Below are 19300 nucleotides of genomic sequence, written 5' to 3' on the forward strand. Positions count from 1 at the left end.
CATATTTACTATAAAAAAAAATATGTACATAATTATGTACAAACCGTCTCAAGCGTCACAATGTAATGAAATCGATGCAGTTTTTTTTTAATAATTAAATGAAATAAATTCCACACAGACATAATTTGTATAGCTTATACTATAATACAATTAAAAACTTATTTTTAAAACATATTGATAATAAAATAAAACTTTTTACTTGCGGTGGTACGAGGCGAAACAATTTTGTTTTTTTGTGAGACATAAATGTACTTTACATTTATCACAATAAAAATGTGTCCTCTTATTGCAGTTATTTTTGCATCTTTTTCCCTCTTTGTTATTATCGAGAAATGGCATGTGGTCTGTCATGTCATATCGTATTTCCGATATAGGACGTACTTCCTGACCAAATTTTAATCGCTTTGCTAATGGTGATGGCGAACTTTTGCTTGGTCTCCCTCTATTAGATAAAATATTAGATTTGCCCATCTTTACAAGACTTTCAGAAAGACGCATCCGAAAATGTAATAAATCTAATTGTTTTTTATGTGGTATATCTAATTTTCTCATTGCACATCTATATTCTAACCAACTATTTACAATTGCCAAGTCCACCGCATGAAAAATTAATCGAAGGGTCCACTTCCTCGATCTAATAGATATTCGGTAAAGCCCTATCAATTGATCTAAAAGATCGACGCCTCCCATCGATTGATTGTATAGCTTTACAATTTCAGGACGTTTTACTTTGATGTATTTTTTTTCTTTTTTCTCCCAACGTTCAACTTCATCAATTGCACCAGTTCCAACGAAATTTGATGCGAGTGTAACTGCACGGCTATCCAGCCATTTGACTAAAACTACTTCACCATCTATGCTTGTAACTTCATCGCTACATCCTCTCGTTTCTTTTTTCATATCTTTGTCGGATCGTAATGGAGGATTAGCAAACCTGTTAACTCGTATTGTTCCTGCAGCGTATATTTTACGGCAGTATAATGTTTTTAATAAATCGAATGAAGAGAAATAATTATCATAATATAATTTATGCCCTTCCTGTTGAATACTCTCTGTTAGATGAAGCACGACCGATGCTCCTAAACCATAGAGTTTTTTTTTGTTGCAGTCTAACTCCGTCGTATTACCTTGGTAAATAATAAAATCGTACATCTGTCCTGATTTTCCACAAAGAACAAAAATTTTTATTCCCCATGGTGACGGTTTTCCTTTTATATACTGCTTTATTGAGAGTTGCCCTCTAAAAGGCACGATCTGCTCATCAACGCATAAGTTTTCTTCCTTTTGTAAATCAAGACAACGTTTTCTAATTGAATTATATATTGGACGTACTTTATAAAGTTTATCAATATTATTTGCAGGTATTTCTAAATTATTTACAAGATGTAAATTACTCCTCAATTGGAAAAATCTATCCCTTGACATTGAATCAATAAATAAATTAATACCAAGAGATCTATCCCAAAACAGACGTACTCGAGGCAACTTTAAAGTTCCAATTGCTATATGTAGTCCAAAAAGTGTTTTCATTTCATTTTTATCTGACATTTTATAATTATTACAATTTTTTTGAATTGCAAATAAATTTGTAAATTCGGCCATTTTTTCAAAATCCTCTTCATTTATATATTTATTGAAATAATTTATCGGATCCAATATATCAGTATAATTCAAGTTCGTTTTATCAGTCCAAGTTATGTTTGGATTTTCAAAATTTCTACGCCGCCATTTAATATTTTGTTTGTTAGTTATCAACTCGTTATCTTCAGTGTTACTAATTTCAATGTCGTGTCTATCTGCTGGAATATTATTTGCATCCATGCGATCAGCACCTACTCTTATTATATTTGATGTAGCCTCATATTCAGTGTCCATGTCTTCGAATTCGTCATCATCTAGTCCAAAATCAGAATCTTCAAGTAATTCGTAAACTTCCTCCATATCCTTTTCGTTTGTAGGGTCGTAGATTCTTTCTAAAAATATTTAAATAGCTATTTTTATAAGTAATTGATTATTTATAGTGCATAATTTACGATTGAGTAGTACAAAAAAAAACATTATCGAAAATATATTAATTCTTATATTGCAACCATGGGGACTATTTGTACATAATTATGTACATCATTTTTAATTGATCGTAAATTAAAAAAAATGTTTTTAGGAAACAAAAAATAATAATAATAAATCAACTGTAATCTTTCTACATTATTATATGTAAATATTTTAAAACTTTGATTATAAGTTCTGTGAAAAAAATCAATTTAAATACACTTACCTTGTACTTTTGAAAATTTCTCGGCCATGATGTCTTAATTTACCGAATATCTCAGGAACAACTCGACACACGCTGACGTAAATTTTAAGTAAGGTTAATGAATGTTGCCAGACTTAAAAAAATTAGGTGTGAATAAAAAATATCGATCCAAGTTCATAAAAAAAAATAATGAACTTGATGTACATAATTATGAACACCAGGTCTGAAAGGGTTAAAGAAATCTTCATTATTATTATTTATTAATTTATTTAGCTTACTAGCTAATCTTTACATCAAACAACTTTAAGTATATAAACATATATAAAAAATATATAAAAAATACACAACAGAAAATAAAAATATACACTAATATGACTTAATATTATAATTTATTTCTATATGTACGAAGGTGTTTTTTAATTCCATTTAGGAAACCCGTTACATTTTTGCTTTTTCGGATTATTCTTGGAACACTATTATACAAATCAAAACCTCCGTACATAACTCCCCTAGCCGTACTCGTTTTCTTATACTTATCTATCTTTAAATTTTCTCTATTTCTAGTATTATATTTATGTACATCTCTATTTCTTATTAAATACTTATTAAAATATTCTGGTAACATATTATTTTCTAACTTATATATAAATACTAAAACATTCATACTCAATATTTCTTGAACATTCAACCATTCTAATCTATCAATCATACTTTTACAACTAGTTAATCTATTTTTATTTAAGATTACTCTCATTGCCCTATTTTGTAATTTTTGCAACATTTGTTTGTCTAATTTATTAAACATATTTAATATTGTTGCACAATAATTAAAATGGGGCAATATTATACTATTGTAAATTTTTTTTTTTATTTATACCTAATATATTTTTTATTCTAGATAATAAACCAATTTTTCTACTATTTTTTTTTAATATGTAATTACAATGTTCTTTAAAATTTAATTTTGTATCAACAATTACTCCTAAATATTTTATACTATCCACTATTTCTATACTAAAGTTATTTATTACTATTTTGATATTATTATCTAACACATTTTTATAATTAATAAACATACATTTAGTTTTATTCTAATTTAATTTAAGTACATTATTCTTTAACCATATTTCTAATATACCTAATTCATTATTTAAATTATTTACAATTTCTTTAATATTATCACTTATGCAATACATTAATGTGTCATCCGCAAATAGATGAATTTTACTCTTTTTCACGTTATTAACTATATCATTAATATACAATACAAATAACAATGGTCCCAATTTAGACCTTGTGGTACTCCATATGACACTAATTTCTCTTCAGAATATATTATACACAATTTATTTTAACTTTTTGTTTTCTTTTATGTAAGTAATTATTAAACCATCTTAAAACTATATCACCTATACCTATAAAACTATATCACTTATAAGTAGAGTTATATTTTTATTATTTACATTTTTTTTTTGATTGTGCATTTTATTTATATATTTTTCATATTTATAAATAATCAAACTTATGCGTACCTCACCTGATTTAATATTATGGTATACAAGGTGTGATAAAAAATACGATGAAACTTTCTCCTTCATCACGACAACACGTCGTGTGTCGCGCTTCTGATCCGTAAATTTTTGGCTGAAAAAAAGGTTCCTGTTTGTCACATCTACCTTACTCTCGAGATTTAGCCCCATGCGACTTCTGGCTCTTTCCAAAAATAAAAAACATGCTAAAAAGAAAACGTTTTGCCACCATTTTCGACATTGAGAGGACCACAACGAAGCAACTAAAGGCCCTTCCAAAAGAAGCCTTCCAGAAATGCTTCCAATCATGAAATCAACCTTAGGATTATTGCATCGCTAGTCAAAGAGAGTACTTTGAAGGATATTAATTCAAATTTGCTCTAAGCTTATTATTCGCCATATTTTTAAATACAAATACTAATCTGTGGTGTGATTACTTATATCAAATTTACTTTAATGCAAAATTACTTGATCTCCTTTGGCGTTCGTGTATTTTTATAATTTTGTATAATTTTAGATAAGCCAAAAAAGCGTTAAACCGCGGCCACCTCAAAGGATTGTAAATCACAACACCCTCAAGTCGCATAAATTACAACGGTATATTAAATCCGTTCAAATCTGGGCGCGTTTTATATTCTCGGCGCAGTGTTTCAAGTTTGGTCGGTGGGCGCCCCGCTTTTTAAAAACGGCAATAATTTATGATTTGCATGTCCCGACCCTAAATCGCGAAAGCCAAGGAGTTCATCCACCTTATCATATTTATTGTGATGGTCGGACAATCCGCAGAGCTCGCCTAATCATCCCTCGTTTACGTATGCGCCAGAGTAACTCCTTAGAACAAACGCACGATTTATGGGACTGTAGTACAACTGTCGACGCACTATAAATAAGTTTAAGATGAGTGAAAAAAATATATAAAAAACTGATTCAAGTCTCACAAAATTATTTTAAATATTAATATAAATCAATTTCAAAATAAAGAGCCTAAGAAATATTTATACTTTTGTATTGTCAGAGTACTGCTCGTATTGCAAGACATCACTCGTTTATCGAGAGGAAATTTTTTTTTTAAAATGCTTGTATTGAGTTGGTTAAATGTTTATGTAGCACTGAACTATACAGATTAAAAGTCTTTCGTCTATAATTTGATATATTTCAAGTATCCTTGAAGAATTATTCATTCATTTTAATAACAATAATGGGGTTTAAATCAATTAACACATTAACTCCCACAATCTATATTTTATATTTTCCCCTTCTTTGACTAATATTCTTCTAATGCAAATTCGACGTACATATGCGCTACCGTAATTGATAAAAGAGTACACGGGATCCCCGCGAAACGATTCATAAAAAACACGAAAGCTGAATTTAAGTGCACGCAATTTTCGCTAAGTGCGCTCGCCTCCTCTGACTGGGCCAAAGGGAAAGAAAAACGAAGGAGAAGGGAAAGCCAAGAAAAAGGGAACCAGAAAAAAATATATGTATACGTACATATATAAATGACGTTATTATTTATGTTAATTTTAACGTCATGACATTAAATAACGTTTTGGTGTGCGCCATACCTTTTTCCTCACTTTTTTCCCTCCTCTCTCACTTTTTTCTCGCCACCCGGGAAGATGCCATTACTTTTGCCCGCCATGCCGTGGTGGAACTGTTAGCGAGTTCTCGCGAGTAATTGCTGCACTTTACATAATATTCGCGCCTTATTGGTAAAGTCATTTCTGCGTCGTCGGTTCAATCTCGACCACCTCACCCTATTTTTCTTGCAAGATGAAAGGAATCATAAAAAATGTATAATAGTTTACATCCATCATTCACAAGAACAGGTTTTTACATTAAATGCGTAATGATTACATTTTTAAGGACAATACACTGAACATTTATTTCAATAATAGTAAGTCTTTTTGTGTTCTGTTATTATTTCCGTAAGCATTCAAGTGTAATGAAAAGTTCCAATGGACGTTATTCAAAAGATAGGACAAGGTGACGCATTATTTAAATACCAGATAATATAGTAAACGTCATATATCACCAACAAAAAATATTTTAAATACTTAGGATTTTTAGTTAAGAATTGATACACGGTGGAAATAAAAAAAATACTTTTTTATGCAACTTTTATTTAAATATCTAGTATTCACATTTATATTTAGCTTCTTGCTTATACAACAAAGACTCTGCAATTAAGTATTTAATAACGGAAAGAAGTAGATCTCATAGTGCTTAAACTTAGTTTGTAATAAGGTTGAAATATAGATGCTTTTTCTCACTAAAAACTGTGTTGAATCGTAGTATTTTTTTTATCTTGCTAAAACGGGCTTCATTTCAAATACATGTCTGTTTAAAAGTCCAGATTTTCTATCTCTCTTGCAAGTAAAAAAATGCGCAGTACTTTATTTGTAATGGGAGATTTTTTTATATGTTTTTTTTTCTTTGCTGTTTAAAGTAAACTTTACTTTCCTTGTTATTATATTATTCTAAAAAATTGACTCAATCGTGTCCAAGCAAATTTTTAACCGGTTGTTTTATCAAAAAATATTTGTTCTGAATCTTCCTGACATTCATGGTTTTCCTCTAACACAGCTCAAACAACGTTCAAATTTTGTTGAAGACGTTATTCTTATAAAACTGGGTTCATCTTTAAAAATTTTTCAATGTGCCTGTTTTATGATATGTTAAACTTATATATATATATATATATATATATATATATATATATATATATATATATATTTTATCATTTTCACGACTAATGTACATCTGTTAAATATCAAATAAAAAGCTGGTATTTTAGTTTTTCATGTATTGTACATTTTTCGTGATTTTTAAATGTAGATAAGTAATTACATAGCTGATCAATTAAATTCTATATTAACATTATTTGATTTACTTATTACAATTTTGATTATATTTTCTGTGAAAAAATCAGATTTAATTTTTAAATATCTTTGCCATGACGTTTCAGCCTGATACATTTCAACATAAATTTCATGTTATTTTACAAACATTGTAAGCAGTAGCGTAGCTAGGGTATGTGCCACCCAGGGCGATCCTTAAATTGCCGCCCCCCCCCCCATACATTTTTTCAGGATCATAAAATCAGCATTTCTTAAAATATTAAAGCGGTTATTATTAAGCTCCTGTTATTCTTAGATTTATATATGTTTTAGTGCATTCAGGGTTAAGAACCATCGCGAATATGCCGCTCCCAAGCAAATGCCGCCCGGGGCGGCCCGCCCCCTTCGCCCCCTAATAGCTACGCCACTGATAAGCAGTAAATATTCATATCTTAATTCATTATTACTAAAAATTCTAAAGTTTGTATGTATGATTATTCACCTTATGTCTGAAAGGGTAAATAAATATACAATGAAACCATTACAGTGCAATAATGCAATATTAATCTGACTAAGCTTTCTTACAATATGATTCAATATGAAAATTAGGGAAAGAAAATAAAATCATTAAAAAACATTGTCCTTAAATTATTCAATTCATATTTTTAAAAATATTCACTTAGTCGTTTACTCTTATCAGTTCCCTAAGGTGGCGGGGTCTTATAAAGTTATCTCAGAAAATGTGCAATTCATTTGACTTTAGACCAGAACTGGTCAAGGAAAAACCGCAGATAGTTCTTAGTATGAATACACGTGACTGTGACTTTCCGATATAAATATAAACATCGTACATTTATTGTTTACTGATAATGGTGAATAATTATGCAACATAGAGAAATATCCTAAAATTTAACATTTAAAAACCGTGTGTAGTATTTAATTATAGATTTAAATAATTTCTTAATGTATCTATAATACATACCAGTAGTTAAAAATAAGCGAAACTTTTCTATATTAAAAACAATTTTATTTTAATCTTAAATATGTATGAGCTATTTTTTTATATATATAAAATCAGATTATAATATAAATACATATGAAGATATTTTAATTTTTGCTAAATAAAATTAGTAAAGCTTAAAATTATAATATTTCACTAGCGACTAACTTTATAAGGTATACAAATATATTTTTATTTTCTTCTTTAAATATACAATATGTATTACCTGTTTATTTTTAATTTATTTTAGATTACACTATCTTTCCTAGATCACTCAAATAATTACAACGATATTTGTAATATGATGTGATACAATTTACGGTATTATTTTTAACGATGCAATACATCATATTTATTTTATACACTAGTCACTCCAAAACGACATCATTATAAAAACACTCTTGGGAAAAATGAAGCTTTTAATTGATTAAATTTAACATTTGTATGATAATTTCATTCAGCTAGAAGGTGTAAAAAATAACGCTTCTCTTCGCTAACAAAGCCACTGTTTACAATGAACGTCTACATACATTTTTTTTCACACCGAAAATAATTACCCACAAAACTCGATTAAATTAAAACCTAAACTCGCTTCGACAACCTTTCGTCCCGAATAAATTGTTTTTATCCCCGCAGGAATGTCTCGTCAAAGAATTATTATTCTCCCCAGACGTAGCGCAGTAAGAAGTCGCTTCGCATTTAACCCACATTCATTCCCGGTAAAGAACCTGGACGGAGCTGGGGGCAATTCTTACGCATAAAACGCAGATTTGCCGTACAATTTGGGCGCCCCTATCAATCTGGGGGGCCCCCGGGGGCCGTTAGCATCGCCGCCAGAACATTATTGCACGTTAACGACCGTTTTAAAAAGCAGAGCCGCGTTCGCCCGAAGGGGTTGTCGCATTTTATTTTAATTTAACTTAAATAAAAAATCAATTAAGAATAAAAAAACATACTATTTATAATAGTATTTTATTGCATTAACTTTACTTATCACACGATTTTTTTTAACGTTCTTCAGCCACTTCGAACATATCATTTTCTTCTAGAATATATAAGTAAGTTTAAACCAGGAATTTAATTAGTAAATAACTTTTTGCAGAAGCTTCTACAAATGTAAACTTACTGTTACTATTTTTACCTAGCTCTTTAATGATATAAAATATTCGCTATTTGTTATAATTTAATATAGCCATGGGAAAACCTGGTTTAAGCAAGTTCGCAATAAGGCTGAAAAAAACCCACTTAAAATAATCTGCTTTGATATTTAGTTGTCTATTGATGTCACTCACAATGTGCTCAAGCTTTCTAGGGCAATTATTACTCAGAACATTTTCTAATGATCTGAGTAATATTTGGTACTAATTTAAAATATTTTGTTAATATATCTTAGGACATAGTTAATTATATTTATATATTTAAAGGGATTTTAATTATTAATTTATTTTATAATAACGCAAAATAGCTACAAAAATCTACATTAACCCTTTTGACGCGTATAAATATTAAATTGTTTTTTTGAAAAATGCATATTTTACCTTGATACTGTGTTTAAATGCTGTGATTTTTATTTTTTTAAATTTTATTAGCTATATGTTTCACTTCGCTGCAAAAATAATAATAACTATAACTAAAAAAGTGCTAGTGGTAGTGTGGTGCCTATTTATTCACTATGTCCAAAACTAGCTGGTACTTATAACACTGATATGATGATATTATAATAATTTTGGCGGACTTTAACTGGAACACTATGACCGGCGGTGCCTCATCCGCCGATCTCTCGTATCATATATCATGTAACATAACTGTTTGTCATTCAATAAACTAATATAGCAGTGGTGCAATTTGTATATAATTGTCATCCGTCCACCAAAGTAGCATAAAACAAACTACAAAAAAGATTGGTAGCATAAAATCAACATTATTTTTTTATTATAGATACTATTTTTGTAGCGATTTTTATACCAAAACTTTTACATTCTAACACAGTTTAAAGTGTACTCTTAATAATAAAAAACAGACTCTGAATTATAGTATATTCAATCGTAATAATTGAATCTTTTTTGTATTTTGTTAAAGCAAATGTTAAATTTTTTTATATATTTTTAAAATTTATATCAGTAATATTTATTTGAAAAAGTATTATCTTATCTTTGCGGGAAAATATGTAGTATATATAATATTACTAATATCATCTGTAGAACAGGAAAGGAAAGTGAAACGTCATAGGTATATAATCATTTTTCCTTCTCTTATATGTATTCATTTTAAAGTATAGTAAATTTTAGCTCCTTCTGAATTTTCTTATTTATTTATATTAAGATCTTTTAGATCGATTTAATATTTTACGGTCTCAAAGTATTGCTTTAAAATATTGCAAAATATTTTCATGTATCATTGTATATTATGAAGTTTAAAAAATAGTAAAATTGCTCACTCATAAACATTTTAAGCATTACATAATATACAACCAAACAGTGTCAATATTAAATAGTAATGTTTTTAAAATACATATTTGTTAAAGTCAATGTTAAACTATATAATACTTAACGGTAGACATATTATTCATGTTTGAGTCAACATATTAACAGTTATCGATTAAACGGTAATAAATTAATTTATATTTTCTAATTCATTGTATTAAATTACAAATTCCCACTGAATTAGATGATTAGTAATAGACCACACACTGATAAGCTTAATCAATACCTTTTCTTTATTTGACAGCTAGCATCGACTCTTTGTGTTACATAACGGCAATTAAAATTCTTATTATGACGCATATTGTAGGTGAATATACCGCCACAGAGTTTATTAAGGTTTTTTAATTATCACTTAAAAAATTGTTTCAAGCCAAAATACATTTTATTAAAATATTATAATACAGTAGAACAATGTCGGGTTCGCTTGAGTTATCGGCCGTGAACAAAAGAGTTCCTCCTCTTCCTTTTGTCCGTTCCTCAGACCATGTGTATCGTTTCCTCTGTCGGCATTCGCCGTACCGGAAAGGTGGGACCATTCCCCTTTTTTACCATTCCAGACCGAAAAAACACAGGGAACGACCCGCAAAGCAAATAAGCTCAGACACCTTGCCCACCAACCAAGTATTTTAAAAACTTCCATTGTGTTCCATCTCACGGCCCAATGAAAACACGCACGTTTCTGTGTGTACCAAATTAAATTATGACTACCCAAAATAATATTTTATTCTCATATATGGTAAGATGACCTCTGGAATGATGAGTGATAGCTTAGGTTTTGCCGAGTGGTTTTAAAAGTGAAAATAACAATCGCATATTGTGTGTGATGTATAATATAGGAATCTAAAACGTTTGTGTTTATTTATAGTTGGAGTTTGAACCAGTATCGTGTTCATTCATTGTAGAATTTAGTGGTTCGAATGTTTAAAATATATGTGTAATATTGTTATGCAACTCTTTGCTATTATTTTATGATATAATAATGAAATATTTTCCTTTATGTATTATCAATCTCATAATATATCTTCGCGCTTAATCGCAATCTTATTTTTTTCAAACTTTCAGATCAAGTAGAGGTAGAAAATACACAAATATATACTTAAGTAAGTATATGTTACATTCACTATTGTATGATATGCATATATTCATGATGTTTTCAAGTCAGTTCAAGTCTAGAGTTTTTACACGACTAAAACTCCATATTTTTCTTCAATGCCTCCGGTATCCGTTTTAACGCATTTTTTCAGGAGTCAGCTAGTTTCATGCAGAAAATTATTTCGCTTTAATTCAGATTTTTATACGCTTACTGATAACTTTATGGTCGCTTAAACAAAATCTAGTAATACATAGGAACAGACCTGTCTCTATCTACCCGTACGAATGCAAGCATCCTCTTTTCATTTATGCAACTCTGATGATTGATTAAGCATATATATACAACCAAAATTATTCAAGAGTTGGTGTTTTTATATATTAATAACACATTTTATCAACAAGATAAACCACTAGTGTAGTTAGTGACTAATATTAAAAAACATGGGTTTTATGAAATATATATACATATAGTATAAATTTATTATATATACATACAAATCTAAAATCGGAATTAATGTACATATATTACATTAGTTCCGATTGATTATCACATATTAGGTGTTCCTAATCTAATAATCTTTTGACTTTAAGCTGTAATAATAAGTCAATAATATAAAAAATATTAATTTACTGAATTCAGTGGATTTTTAGTTCTAAAGTGTTTTTATATGTATTTATTTCATAGCAAGGTATAACATATAACATTTTACTAATAGTATGTATTAAGAAATTGCAGTTGAAATTGTTAAATAAAAAGCCGCGTAGCACGAATCTGTTCCATATACTATTTTTAAATTGCTATTAAACTTTAACGCATTTTTTTATGTTTTCACGTAAATTATTTCAAATAAATAAGATCTCCAGATTAATTTTTCATAGTAAGAAATTCTGTATTTCTTTCACTCAAATTTTAATTTGGTTCACTTATGTGTAAATTACATATGTGAACACTTATGTATAAACTTGTTTTAATATTAAAAAACATTTCTGAACGAATTTTAATTAGCAATATAAATTCGTAGAATTATTATTTTTTGAGCACCGAGTGTTTCTCATTTGATGAATAGGTACTGTGTATACGTACTTGCCATATCTTGGTACAGTAATCTTCTTCAAGATATACAATAAAAATATTAAAAAGCAACGTGCTGCCCATTTGCATGGCGGCCGTAAAAGTTAGCATTTTCTTGCGAGCACCTCGGGGCCGCGGTATGCTCATCGCCGCGGAAGGCGGATCCAGGAAGTGGGTGTCCTGAGGAGAACAGGGATGTGAGCACTTTGAATATGGCGCCTTCTAAATAAATATTATACGGTGAAATGTACCGACAATGCGGCCCGGGCACACTGTGCGGCCAACCGAGCGTGGAACAGGGCATTCACTACGAGTGCGGCCCGTGAATAATTCATTAGCCGAGAGACGGGGGAGAGCCCGGACCTCTACCGTCACTCCCCTTCGGTGGAACGAATAAAAAAATGTGATGATTGAGATTTCAGATGCTAGGATGTCGGTTGAGAAAGGGATGTTTGACGCTTTTAAGAATCCGGTGAGATTTATGTATTTGTTAATGATTTGTGTGCATTATTTATTTTGGTTGTTAATAAATATTTCTTACCTTAAATACACAGTTTCTTTAGTTTTTTCGTAGTGGACACTTACGAAATAATGTCGTTGTATGATGTAATGGTTGTATTTAAAAAATGTAGTAATGGGAGTTATACAATGGTAAAAGTTATATAAAATCAACGATCATGCTGTGGTGTGAGACGGTATATTTCAAAGGTGATGCAGCTGATTTTATTTTGGATAGTCGTCGGATGTTTTTTTAACGTAACAGTTGAGAGCATAACTGTTATGTTTTTATATCACAATTTTGTTCATTGCCAGATTTTAGTCTTGGTATATATTTAGCTATTAAAAGATTGAATTATAAACACTACTACCCTGTTCACGTTATAGAGATGGCGATAAAGCTTGTCTATAATTTATAAAAACAATTGACTGTTTAATTTAAATTTATTTTAATTTTTTTCTCTCGAGAACCTACCTTAATATTTTTTAATATTAAAGATCAAAGTCATTAGGCAAAATTTTGTGCACCTAGATGTAGGTAGATAATTTATTTATGTTTTTCGTGCTAGAATTAAAAATAAAAATGAAAATGCTAAGCCCGTGGGTAATGCGGCATGCGCTTCAACCACTGAATAGCATTGGCAATCTTTACTCCGTCTCGGTAATACAACGGAATGCTCGAATCATTACCTCTTCCACAAGAAAAGAGGGTAGAAACCTGAGTTCTTAAGGGTGAGTTTGGAGAAGGGCACTCGAACCAGTGTTTTGTCAATGTCGACACGGCCGGTATACGGACCTTAAGACGCCATTTTTTCTAACCCCTGGGCCTTGAAAATTAATCGACCCGATTACGCCGCCGTAAAAGATTTTAAGCTAAATTATAAAGGGCGTTGTCTTGAATTATACCGTGAATTTGGTAAGTCTAGAATTCCCACGTGGGGGTGCTAAAGAAGGGCTCGATTTTGGATGGAGGAAATGTTGGATTGAACCTGTGCTTGGAGTGTGACAGGTAAACGAAAATGCCAGTCAATAAATGGAAAGGCATTACTCAACATCGAGCCAAGAAATAAAGTCATTTTTTAGACATCTATATTGATATATATATATATATATATATATATATATATATATATATATATATGTACTAAACTTTTTATGACTCAATTTTTAAATTATAATTGTAAGACTCGTCTATGTTTGTAATAAAAAGCCAAATTGAATCAAAACAACATAAACAAATCACATGCACGATGCAAGTGCAACCGACTGTTAAGGTGCACTAAATTCGACGCGTGGGCGAAATGATAACTCACATCCTTTTTCAAACAAATCTCTCTCATTACGGCCCTGATTTATATTTTTAAACCGGTCATCGGTTATTGAGATATATAGCTTTTTTAACATTCCGCCGGCGGACGTTAAATAATCTTTATTTGCTTATCGGAAACGAACTTTTAAAAGATAAAAATGTGTAATTTTGTCGAAGCGTATTCAGTAGGGGCATATATAGTAGCAATTCAGTAAATCTCTATTAGGTTCGACTCGGCTGAGAAACGAAGGTAAAGTCAATCGATGGGAAAGTTTCCAAAGAAGCGAATAGAGAGCCAATAAAGTAGCACTGGACATTATTACGCTTTATGATGCGCGATTTTTCTACCCAAAAGAAAAGTAATTTATTACACCTGACTTTTGGCCTCCTTTAGTATTATATTATACTATAATACGATCGTTATGGTTTTGTCCTCGGACTTCGTCAAAGACGAGTGTGTCCACTTAATATTGACCCTTGACATTAATATAGTCTCACATCAATAAGCGGAACGCGATCAAAGGAGCCAAGTGGCCGAGAGGAATCCGTCAAAGATACGAAAATTTGTTTATGGATAATATTTTTTTCAAAAAAGGTTATTAGAGAAGGGGCTGGAGAATCCCAGAGAGCCCTCATCCACTCGTCTTGTATTTCCACAACGATGAACACTGAGACTTTTCCACGTCTGTTGCGGTAATACGTCGGAAAGTGCACTCGGTTCTTTTTATATACATATATAAAAATGTTTTATATTGTATAGGTATGTGATTAAATTCAACCACATTTTACACGTCAAAGATATAAATAATTACAAATAAAATGTATATTTCCTCTAAGCCTCGTTATATAGATAATGTCGGTTTTCAGGTACGTCAAAGCGTTGAGTCACGCAGTCATGATACATATCCTTTCTCGATAACACAACCGATTCGATAGGAATCGAGCAAAAAACATGAAATACACACACTGCGTCAAGCTTTTTAATCTCGCCTTTACACATTATTTCAATGCCGAAACGCCCAAAGTGCATTGAACGTTTCGTTAGGTTATCAAGAGTCGCTTTCCGGCAGGCAAACTGTGTGGGCGACCTTCGCCGGATATCCTTATCACCGGGAATGATACCGTATTCTAGGTAAAAATAATGGTGATGCTGCGTTTGGTGTGTAATTTGATTGTCATCCATGAATACAATTTGCCTTTCGGAAAGTGAATTAGACTGTCACTATTCATATATTATACTTAATCTAATGTTGAAATTTGATATAAATTATTGGATATATTACACACACTTCAATTCAAGATAAATATAGAATATATATAATATGTCTATATAATTAAATTATAATATTAGCTTCTAAACATTTTTTTTTGGTCTATAACATTTTAGTAAAAAGGTCCTTGTTATATTTAAATCATTCACTAAGGCTAGGAATAATACTTTTGGAGTGTTCTCCCACATTTTTATATTTTTCAGAAACAAAAATCACACAGTGATGGAAACATATCTGAACATCCTTTTTCAAAATTTTTTCTCAAAATCACATTTTTTTTCAAAATACAACTACCTTCTCATTTATTGTTGAAATATCACATTTTAATGAGACAAACTGAGAACGTTCTACCTACCGTCACTAAAAATCTGGCCATCTTTGATCTCTTACCTTCGTCCGAAAGTAAAATGCGTAGCTCATTTTTTAGTTCGAGTACTCTTTTAAATACTTTTCCGCGACATACATAACCAACGAAATTCTGTGTGGAACAGAAGATTTTTGTTACTACTGGCAATTTCGTTACATAGTATTGTAAATATTTTACTATTCGAGGGTCTCGTTTTTATAAAATTACCTACGCTAATAACATCCATTTTGTATTTCTGGCTCCGATTACTTTGCCGCAATAGCTTTGACTATGGATAATACAGTGTATGAATATCACACGTGGTTAGGGATTCTGTGTCGAGACAACCCGGGTATTTATTCCCGATAATTCAAAGATTTTTTGCTGTCTCGAGTCCCGGGAATTTAAAAATTAATAACCCGGGACTCGAGACTTTCCGAAGTGCAATTTCACAAAAATATGTAAAGAGCGAATTTGATGTCGAGCTTAATTTATGTCTCGATATGAAGACAAGGTGGAATTCCTTATTACCCATGATCTCGAGATTTTGAAAGTTACGAAATTGCATTAGAAAATCATTAATTGATCTTGGCATCGGCCAAATTTGTAATGAATCGAACATTCACATATTGGAAAATATTTGTGAAGTACTCACTCCTATAAAACTGGCAGTTGAAGCTCTAGGTCGTCGAGATGGCACTTTATTAACTTTCAAAATTATTGTTAATTTCCTTTTAAAAAAAATATTTGAAATCAACACAACTCTGTCACACGAACCACCAAAATATTTCAACGACTAGAAATAAAAAATTCAACTTTAAAAAGGAGTTTCAGATATTAGACTCAACTATCAAGCAAACTCCGAATCTAGAGCTTTTATTCAAATCATTGCTTACAATTAAGCTAACATCTACAGAAAGCGAGAGAGTTTTTTCTACATCTGGAATATTTGCCACAAAAACCAGGAACATGCTATGTGATTCATCATTAAACGCCTTGGTGTTTTTAAAAACATGTTTTTTCTTACAAAAGTAAAGGTTTTAACTTAATATTGATATAAATATTTCGATTAAAAAAATTGTAATAAATTAAATTTAAATAAATATCGAATAAAGTGTTTTTAAATTGTTTCAATAAATTTTCACCTATCGTACCTATAACACAAATAATATAAGTTAATAATAATAAATTAATTGAAGTTAATAATAATAAGTTAATTAAAGTTAATAATAATAAGTTAATTTTTTACCATAATTTTTTTTCATGATTATACGAAAAATAATCAAAGTCTCGAGTCCCGGGAATTCCCGGGACTTTAAAAATTTGGGTCTCGAGTCCCGGGAATCGAAAAACCCCGAGACCTTAGAATCCCTACACGTGGTGCTATTACAATTACCTGTACCTCGAATCCAATTAAAGCAGCTGCTCCATCACTAGTTATCTCATAAAATATTGTGTGTAATAAAGAAATAATTAACTGCTAGAAAATATCTTTACCTGTACATATGTCTTTGAGAAGCTCACAAAAAAAACTATAAATACCATTAGCTGCACCATCTGTGCTTTCATCCAACTGTATGGTGAACTTCCTACAACTACAAATTTGTTTAAATAATTATTAAGTTCTTTATTTTATTAACAATTATTTATATTCGCCTTCCAACAATATTTGCTGTCACATTTTTTCAGCATTTATTTGTGCTTCAGAATTTTTTTTTGTTTTAAATATTCACATTATAAATATTTTATTAATCACTACCCTATAGTCGCGATTACATCCGTTATTCTTAACTGTTGTGGCCAGAACGTCCAGCCTTCCAGCTTCTCAATGACATTGTCATTGAGAAGCTGGCAGGACAAAAACCAACCGCGATGCTGTAAAAATTGAATATTATTTAATATTTTATTTATGGCATATGATTAAAAAAAAGTTTTACGATATTTTTATTTGCAAATATGTACCTTTCACTGAAGTTGTAAAATTCAAGTAAAAAAGCTTGATCATCTGCTGGAGATCCATTACGACTAATAGGAACATATGTATATGTATATTAAACACAATAATTAATTAAAATACTAAATTAACCCAACGCCTTGGCTCATTTCTGACCATAGATATGGAAATTTTCGATATACAAACATATATCATATGTGTGGGTTTAATAATATGCATATGAATTTTCTTACAGATTAAACGATTAAAATATTAATCGTTTAATTAACAATAATATATTACATAATATTCGTACTCAGCCGATATTCGCGTCTAAAATAAATGAAAAAAAAGACTGACGAGCCATATACCTGCCCTATAACTGTACGCATTTATTGCAAGTCGAGTCGATAATTATTTGTCAATTTAATGAAACATTACACAACAAATGTAATGATAAATTCAAAATCAGAATTTCATTTTAGTAAAAAGATATGTATATCGTACGTATGGGGATGGGGAGCTATACTTTCGTATGTACTTAATGATTAATAAATAATAATGTTTTCATTGGCCAATCATTTTGATTGTCATTACGCTCTGGCACATGAAATTCTAATTTTACCGCATATTTTTTATTCTTTGTAAATTTCTCACAATTTACATATATTTTGTATACCTAATTCCTAAAATATTCATTACTTGATTTTCTCCAAGTATTATTGCGCTCTTATGACGTGCTCTCTTTTTTCAAACGCTCATATGACTGTCTGCGCATTTGACGCACGCTATTTTGTTACAGCGCTACTTTGGAAACGCTCTTTTGTCCGCGCTCATTTGTGACGTTGCCCTATTTTAGGTGTGCGGCATAACTGTTTTTGTATAAGTATTTATTTTTAAATGTTTAATTGTATATAAATATTGTTTGTTTAATGCCCTTAATGACGCATTGATGAGTCCTGTCAAATCATGAAGGCCAGATTTTAAATTAAAAATAAATTAAATAAACTGCAGAATTATATATTTCTTCGCAAATATATTTTATATGTATATAGCAACGCTAGGTAAATTGTCGAATACGTAACTAGCTACTCGAAGATTTGAGCCATCGTTATTGCCTTATGATTAACGCGCAGATGGTGCCGAATAAATAAATAGCGTACAGGGTTCGTCCGAAATGTGTCCGAAGGTCCGGTCCCCATAATCTACCGCCGACCAAAAGGTTAACATTAGCGTAGCCATTGGCCGAAACCGAATTGGGTAAACTTGTAGTCAAACAAACTCGTAACTACGTAAGTGGGAGCCAAGTTTGGTCCTGGGATCCAGCGTCTTAGTGACACTGCTTAGGTTTACAAGTTAAACACATAACGTCAAGTAGCAGGCGTTTGCCGAAGCTCAAGCGAACCGTGGAAATTTGCAATATACAGGATGTGCACGCCTGGGGATGGTTGGGAAATTAGAAAATGCCATAAATCAACGCTACGTTCGATGTGTATACTCTTTATAATATAAACAAACATTTTTGGGAAGCTTTTTATAATTAATTTTATTAGGTTATCAAATTGTAATGATAATATTTTATTAACTATTTACATGAGTATTCACATATTGGAGCTTTTTTTTATGATTCAGTAGAATATGTTTTTATTGTGATTGCATTTTATTGTTGG

The 19300-nt window shown here is 30.6% G+C and overlaps 1 protein-coding gene and 1 long non-coding RNA gene across 2 annotated transcripts in view; one reads left to right on the top strand and one right to left on the bottom strand.

The window, feature by feature from the left end:
• Positions 1-19300, top strand: part of LOC148226633 (uncharacterized) — a 618271-nt gene that overhangs the window by 567336 nt on the left and 31635 nt on the right. The window lies entirely within an intron of this gene.
• Positions 1736-2378, bottom strand: LOC148226636 (uncharacterized). Its single transcript, XR_015812242.1, has 2 exons — positions 2276-2378; positions 1736-1973 (listed from the first exon to the last, which is right to left on the bottom strand). It is a non-coding gene; the product is annotated as an uncharacterized LOC148226636 (long non-coding RNA).

Source organism: Plectrocnemia conspersa, unplaced genomic scaffold, assembly GCF_051122295.1.
Source record: "Plectrocnemia conspersa isolate PC_06_02 unplaced genomic scaffold, ASM5112229v1 ptg000014l, whole genome shotgun sequence".
Lineage (NCBI taxonomy): Eukaryota > Metazoa > Arthropoda > Insecta > Trichoptera > Polycentropodidae > Plectrocnemia > Plectrocnemia conspersa.